Source organism: Pollicipes pollicipes, unplaced genomic scaffold, assembly GCF_011947565.3.
Source record: "Pollicipes pollicipes isolate AB1234 unplaced genomic scaffold, Ppol_2.1 Scaffold_4740;HRSCAF=5597_pilon_pilon_pilon, whole genome shotgun sequence".
In the NCBI taxonomy this organism is placed as follows: Eukaryota; Metazoa; Arthropoda; class Thecostraca; order Pollicipedomorpha; family Pollicipedidae; genus Pollicipes; species Pollicipes pollicipes.
Window position 1 is genome coordinate 22,444,123 of NW_023596545.1, and position 6,808 is coordinate 22,450,930.

Consider the following 6,808-nt stretch of genomic DNA (forward strand, 5'->3'; position numbering starts at 1 on the left):
GGTTCACTATGTCATGACAGTGGTGTAGCGCCATTATCAGATTGCACGTTCAAATCGGTCAAGAAGCAGTTTCCTGTCTTGGTGCCGGCAGCCAGTGTCAAATCAGCACAAGCGGTACTAGTACTGGCACAAACAGCACTAGTGCTGGCTAGAGCGTTGCCTGGATTGCCGACGTTTAAGGTTTTCCGGTGCTAGGAAATACATGACCTTATTGAATGTTGTTGGAAAGGTTTTTTTCACGGCTGCTCAATCTGGTGTTTGTCAGCCTGATCGTGGAATCGATATAATTGCCAGTGCCAATTTAAAATTACTGGTTCTAAGCCAGTACTCACGTGCGCAAGGTGCTTGTAGCAGGTATCTTGGCTGGTAAGACTGGCGCCAGTGTACAACCGATACTAGGCTTGAAGAAAAAAAACTAGCAAGTCGGGTTAGGAATCGTGATTTTGAAGCATTGTATCAAGTGGGGACGTGGATATCGGCAAATGGGGTAGTGCGGGCATCGTGGTCGCTCGATGGTGGTCAGGTTTACTTGTGTTGCCCTCCGTATAGTTATGAGCTGCGTTTTGACGAATGCGCCTGCTTGGCACCATTGTCTTGTAGCATCGGGTGACGCGCATGTAGACGTTGGACTGGCTCTTTTATGTTCTCTAAGTGCTGTGGGAAATGCAAACCGTCGTCCAGGATGTGACTACTTCACACGTAAGCCACATTGCATTCCATTTGAAATGGATAGCATTTATGATCGGACGAGAACCAATGCGAGCTTAATTGCGATCGATGGACCCAAAATGGTCACATGAGTTCAATTTAAAACGCATTAAACACACGGATGTTACGCGTCAACAGCACACGTATGGCATAACGCGTGCTCATGGGATGGCTGAAAGACTGTCGTTTTTGGGGCGGCGTTTTACTCCACCCTTGGCTGACATCCGGACTATTGTGTTCCAAAGATAGCTTGACTTACTGTGAACCGTTCCTGAAAGTTTCATACAGGTTGGTTGTTTTGCTTCACGAGTTATAGTCGACATCACGCGAGCGAAGCTACCAATAATGTTGCCCCAGATAGCAACGAGTTGAAGAAAATGCTTACCGTACAAATGCAGTTTTCAACTAAGGTAGACAAATGTCCGAACCGTTGCATGACATAAACTCAGAGATACATAAACTCCCTACCATTTCGTCGTTAAGGCCTAAAACACAATGGTGCGTAAGCTTTGAAGTAGTCGTATTCGATAATTCATTTCGGACATGTTTTAAGTACGATATTGTCAGCACCGGCGCCACACGTCTAGTGCGTACCGGTCTTTGTTGGCCCTGCTTTACACGCCTTTTGCAGCGGTATAGGCCGAGCCGAGGTAGGAGGCTCACCTCGGAAGAACTGCCTCCTCATAAATACAATCCTCAAGTAAGATTCATCACGGCTCTGACTCTATTGCTTAGAGCGTAGGTGGTGCATACGAAGGTCAGAATGTTTATCACACGCACCTGGCTTTCATATGAAATAATGCTCCTGTGTTCCGAGACCATAATGCACGTTTCTTAATGCATCCGCTCCTGTCTGTTTGAAGAGGTTTCGGTAAAAACTTGGACTAGGCATACGCGCATCCAGCTTATGAACACCAGAGAAACGACCCTAATGCCAACATTGCACACCCAAACACGTGACGCACATCTTGCGTAAACTCAAAGCACCTTTTTGCACTCCGCGATGCTTTGTTGAGGTAAAGCGCCTACCTTTATCAGGAGCAAACTGCCGTGACGGTACCATGTGCTGTGATGGCGAAAAATACGTTCGAGCATGAGCTTTAGTATAAACATGAACAAAGTTATGTGATGGAAACACTCAGTGGAGGCAACATGCTTTAATCATATCCTGGGCATGGGATCACGCAAACATATAGAATGTCGCGGCATACTCCCCTGATTTATTTAGCATTTGTTGCGGTCATGAAAGCATAAATACGATTGAGTGATGCGAATTAAACGTAACATTCCTTCGTTTTGCGGGTATAGCTTAGCAGATCGGATTTCTAGTTTATAAAAACGCAGACCATGAAAACGGGCTAAATGGAGTAAGCGATGGTTTCGACAGGAATAGATGCTACAAATTTAACACGCGCCCGGATTGCCGCTCAGATATCCTTCGCTCGGGTGAGGGGGGTTCAGTTTGACCCCCTGGGATCTCGGGAACTAAAAAAGATAGAGACACCAAATTTACAGGATGTGTTGAACTGTACGCGATCTCACTCAGGTCAAAGTTTCAGGTTCCTAGATTATGACTTTTAGGTCAAAAAAGGTCAAACAAGGTCAAGTTCCGGGTTGGTCTTCAAAGTTCCCCAAAACCTAGATATCCGTTTCTAAGCAAAAAGTAACAGCATCATCCAAGGTTAGTGACCTTGTTTGACCTTTTTAAGATCAAGATGACCAAAAACGTACAAGGCTGCTTTGCGTTTCGCATTTGACTGAGGGGCAAAGATTACGCTAGGCCGTATGTTCCTAAAACAAAATGTTGACCTGGGTCATTTTAGGTCAATGACCTATTCTGACCTCTAAGAAGTCCACGGAACATGTATAATATGGCTCCTGCTATCAATTAACTCGAAATGAGCACCAGAAACTATCCCATACAGCAAGCCCTAGAGTAACAAAACAGGTTGGTTTTGACCTTGGTTTGACCTTCATACCTGACCTTAGGTCAGTCAGACCTGACCAGACCTTTGGTTGCTCATTCAGCTGTTGTGTTGCCTAAGAAAGCATCTCAGAGATGTATGGCTTCGTTTAACACTCCATTGTTGGATGAGATTGAAGGATTCCTTAGAAATTGCCTTCGCTGAAACCATGGTCTGACTTTGACCTGTCATAGGTCAGCGACCTTACACGGTACATCTAAATTTTTGATGCCAAACGATCCGTTATTCCATTGTCTACAGCTTGCAAAATTTGGCGCGGCTACGCCGCGCCGTTCGGAAACCATTCTGGAAAAACCTTTGGGGGGTCAATTTCACCCCCCCCCGCCCGAGCGCGTGTTAGGCCATGAAAAGCTTCAGTAGAGGTGGGAGTTAGGAAACATCCGGCTATGCCTGGAATTTTGATAGCATACAACGCCAGAGGTGGTAAGGCGAGACTTCAAGCGCATCGAATAACTTAGGCCGCGTAATGCACGGAGTGTGTCTCACAGCTACTCCATGCAGCTGTTTTGCCATCGTATAGACTATGGCTAAACAAGCGGCATCACGATTGCTGCGGAGCCGAAGGAAAACAGGCCGGATAAAGAGTCGGCCTTCTCGCAGTCTGTTCTCCTTCGATTTATGAAATCTCCTGCTGTCTAGGATGAAGAGACATGCCGGGCAGAACCACAAAAGGCACTAAGAAGCTATGTATCTTTTAAACGAGCTGCTCTGAAGAATATCACACACGTCTCTGCACCTTTCTCAGAATGAAACTTTCGCTCATAGGAGGGCTCTAGGTTCGCAGACAGTTTTATCCTGGTCTCAAGTTCCATGGGTCTGTGGTTGCAGAAAAGTAGCCCTAACGAAAAGCACGCTTATGGTTCATTGATCATGAGCGAATGAGGTCGTGATAAGGCCTGATGGTACTAATGTCTACACACGGACTCATACGGCCTGATTGGCAGGCCACTAAAGAGTGATGGGTCATTTCTCGGATATCATAAGCAGGCCGTCGTAAAAAGTTCGATCTTAAGAAGACCCATAATTTAAACTTAAATCAATGAGTCACGCATGATATATAACTTTATTTTGATGCCCAAGCCTATTTTCGATTGACAGAAGTCAAACTCTATGCTTTCTTTCTGAACAAGTATGCGAGTAAACTGAGCATGGATAAACGAATGGCATTGGTCATGTTGACCTCTGCATGCATCGGCCACAAACTATGCTATCATGTTATAATTGCTGTCATGAGAATAAACTCGGCATTGATCGATTTCTGATGCACCACGTAGACTGTTAATTACGCCGTCAGCTGTTAATTCCGACTTCATGGAGAGTAGAAATCGGCTTCATCTCGAAATGTCACATATCAAAAGTCGAAATGAGTATTAACTTCACACGCCATGCGACCGGAGTCTGGATTGATTCCGATGAAGCGAAGTCGCGCAGAGTCATAGTGAGTGAGCGGACCACTGGGTCGATTCCGACGAAGCGGAGTCAGCCAGAGCCATTGCGATCTAGGTGATCTCTGGCAATGGCAGACACGACGGGTCACCCTCAGGCACATATAAAGAGGCTTTGGCATTCGAGCTGACAGTGGTGGCTCCCTGGTTTGACAACATAAATGATCCATATAAGCTGGGAAATGGGCGTGGAATGACCCACGTGGGGCATCTTACTTGGAACTTTAGCATAGGAACTGGTTGCTAGTGAATATTTATGCGTGCGGCGAAATGCGAAAGCTTTGCTATGAATCGTAGCAACGATGTTCTGTGGTGTTGCCTAGTGCCGAAGAGATTATGCTGTCATTGAGTATGCAGGGCGTCAGCATCTTCCTAAAGCACCCGTGCATTATCCCAAATTTTGAGGTGTCTAAAAAGCATTGCGCGCACCTGTAACGCGCAAACAATCTTATGAACAGGTCCCCCAGATAATGTTGTCCCTATGCACTCGAGCTAGAGAAGGCACGCATACGTGTCATGTAGTATATGCTATGTTATCTTATAGCACGCAACACTGTAGGGAAGAGAGGCTTGGCCGATCCCATAGGTCATTGCACATAACACCAGGGGCATAAATCGTCGAAGTTTCTGAGCCACGCACCTTCCGTGTGCGCCCTCACCTGTTCCCAGGCCAGTGCGTTCCACCCACGCACGCTGATTTTAACTAATTCCGGTTCAATTCAAGCCATTTACACTCCTGGGAGTCAGTTTCGGGGTGACACGTGTTGGGCTTACGGCTCATTATCACGCCGGACTGTGGTGTTAACCACTCCCCGAGGCGAACCGATGCGATCCGCCGACAGCTGCGCGTGGTACACTGGGTAGGAGCATGGCCACTGCACCGACTGCGACATATGCGGCCGACGCTGACATGACGTGACGTGACGTTACATATTGGCCGTGCAGGTGTGGGCTTCCGGATCGACCAGGGGGGCCCAGTCCTTTGTCGTCAGAATGAAAGCCGGGCTGGAATGTAGTGTCCTTCACTAGATTCCAAACTTTTTTGGCCGGGCTGGCACGCGCTTGTCTGTGGGCGTCCAGCGTTTTTTTTTTTTTTGCATCGACTAGTGAAAAAGTTGCATAATGCAGTTTTAATCATGGACACTCAGATCTTTGAAAGCAAGGGCACCGAGGCACGGCGTTGCAGTTTCCGGCGAACGGAATAACACTGGTCCCTGCAGCTAACACCAGGCGGCGGGCGTTGGGCGCGCGAGGTCGACTATTTGTCGTGAAAAGATGCCTCTGCTTTTCTAAATTCGCACAGGTCAGAGGTTTGACTGAGATGTATGTTTCACTTGAACTATTTTAAGGATTTTTTCTAAACAGATTTAAAGATACAGCCAGAAAACAGACAGAAGGACAAAATACAAGTGTACGACACACAAAAGAGATTCAGGTGACGCTAAAGGAATGTTTCGCATTCGAAAATAATGATGTAGGCATCAGATGGGATGAAATAATCTCACTTATAACTTTGTGTATTTTGAGTAAAAGAGACTGCTCTAGACAACGCAATTTCTCTGTTTAGTAGATATGTCCCTAGATGTGTCACCGTTTGATTACGTCATCGCACACTGCACAACAGTCATTGCGAGCTAGTTGATGGCCGTTATGTCTGGAGATCGTGCTCACGAACGCCAGATATGAATGACTAAACCCTTATGCTTTCTTGGCTTTGATCCCCGCATGGCTTATTTGATGCCACGATTTGAATGATGTTATTATGGCGTCATGAAGGCCAATGTGACCTTCAAATACTCTCCCAAATTACTCTCGCACATCTTTGCGGCATTTGAGCTCAGGACCAAAGGGCCTTAGGTTTTAAAAAGTGCATGGCTGTGAGCTGCATGACAAGGTCTTCGATATGGACTGTCTCAGTTCAAAACCAAAGACGAATGGAAAGCACTCCCTTTAAGAGTGTGCGGTTCTGTAAACGCTAATTCGTTTCCATATCAATATAAGAGTTGCACATGTGAAAGAGACGGCCCGGAATACCTTCCACGCGTAACGATTGATTTCAGGAGGTGTTTGAAGGTATTCTTTTCTGATACACGGTCGTTTTCGTCCACCCACTAAGCGCCAGCCGTGGGGCCATCACCACGCTGCCTGCGGAGACGGTAACGCCGGGTGCTGGTGTTCTTCCTTTTGTAGTCGCGAACGTGCATGCTCAAAACCTTATGCGATTTCATTGATTAATCGAGTCTGGTTAAAGGCTGAACGAACATCCTCAGGGAAATATCACCTGGCTATCTCAACACCCCACTCGCATGAGCGATCCACATTCAGTCAATGGGACTCCTCAATATCTCTGTAGATTAGATGGAGTAGTTATTCGGACTATCGCCTTGTTCTGGATGCATCAGACAACGACGATAGTTCCAAAAATTACTCTAGCCGTGTTACTATTGCTTCGGCCCAGTCCTTCGCAACTCAATGTTTCTGTAGAACACCGAAGAAGTCCGATGATTGTTTAAAGAGCAACTGAACTATTATACAAGTAAAAGAACCGGTTTTTATTCCAACGGTCATTTGACACCTGGTTCGATAAATTTGTTAACTACTGAATACAAACAGAAGTACATGTGTTGGTTGTTTGTGTCGCAAACTGTGTTATGTAACTTTTTCCCTAGT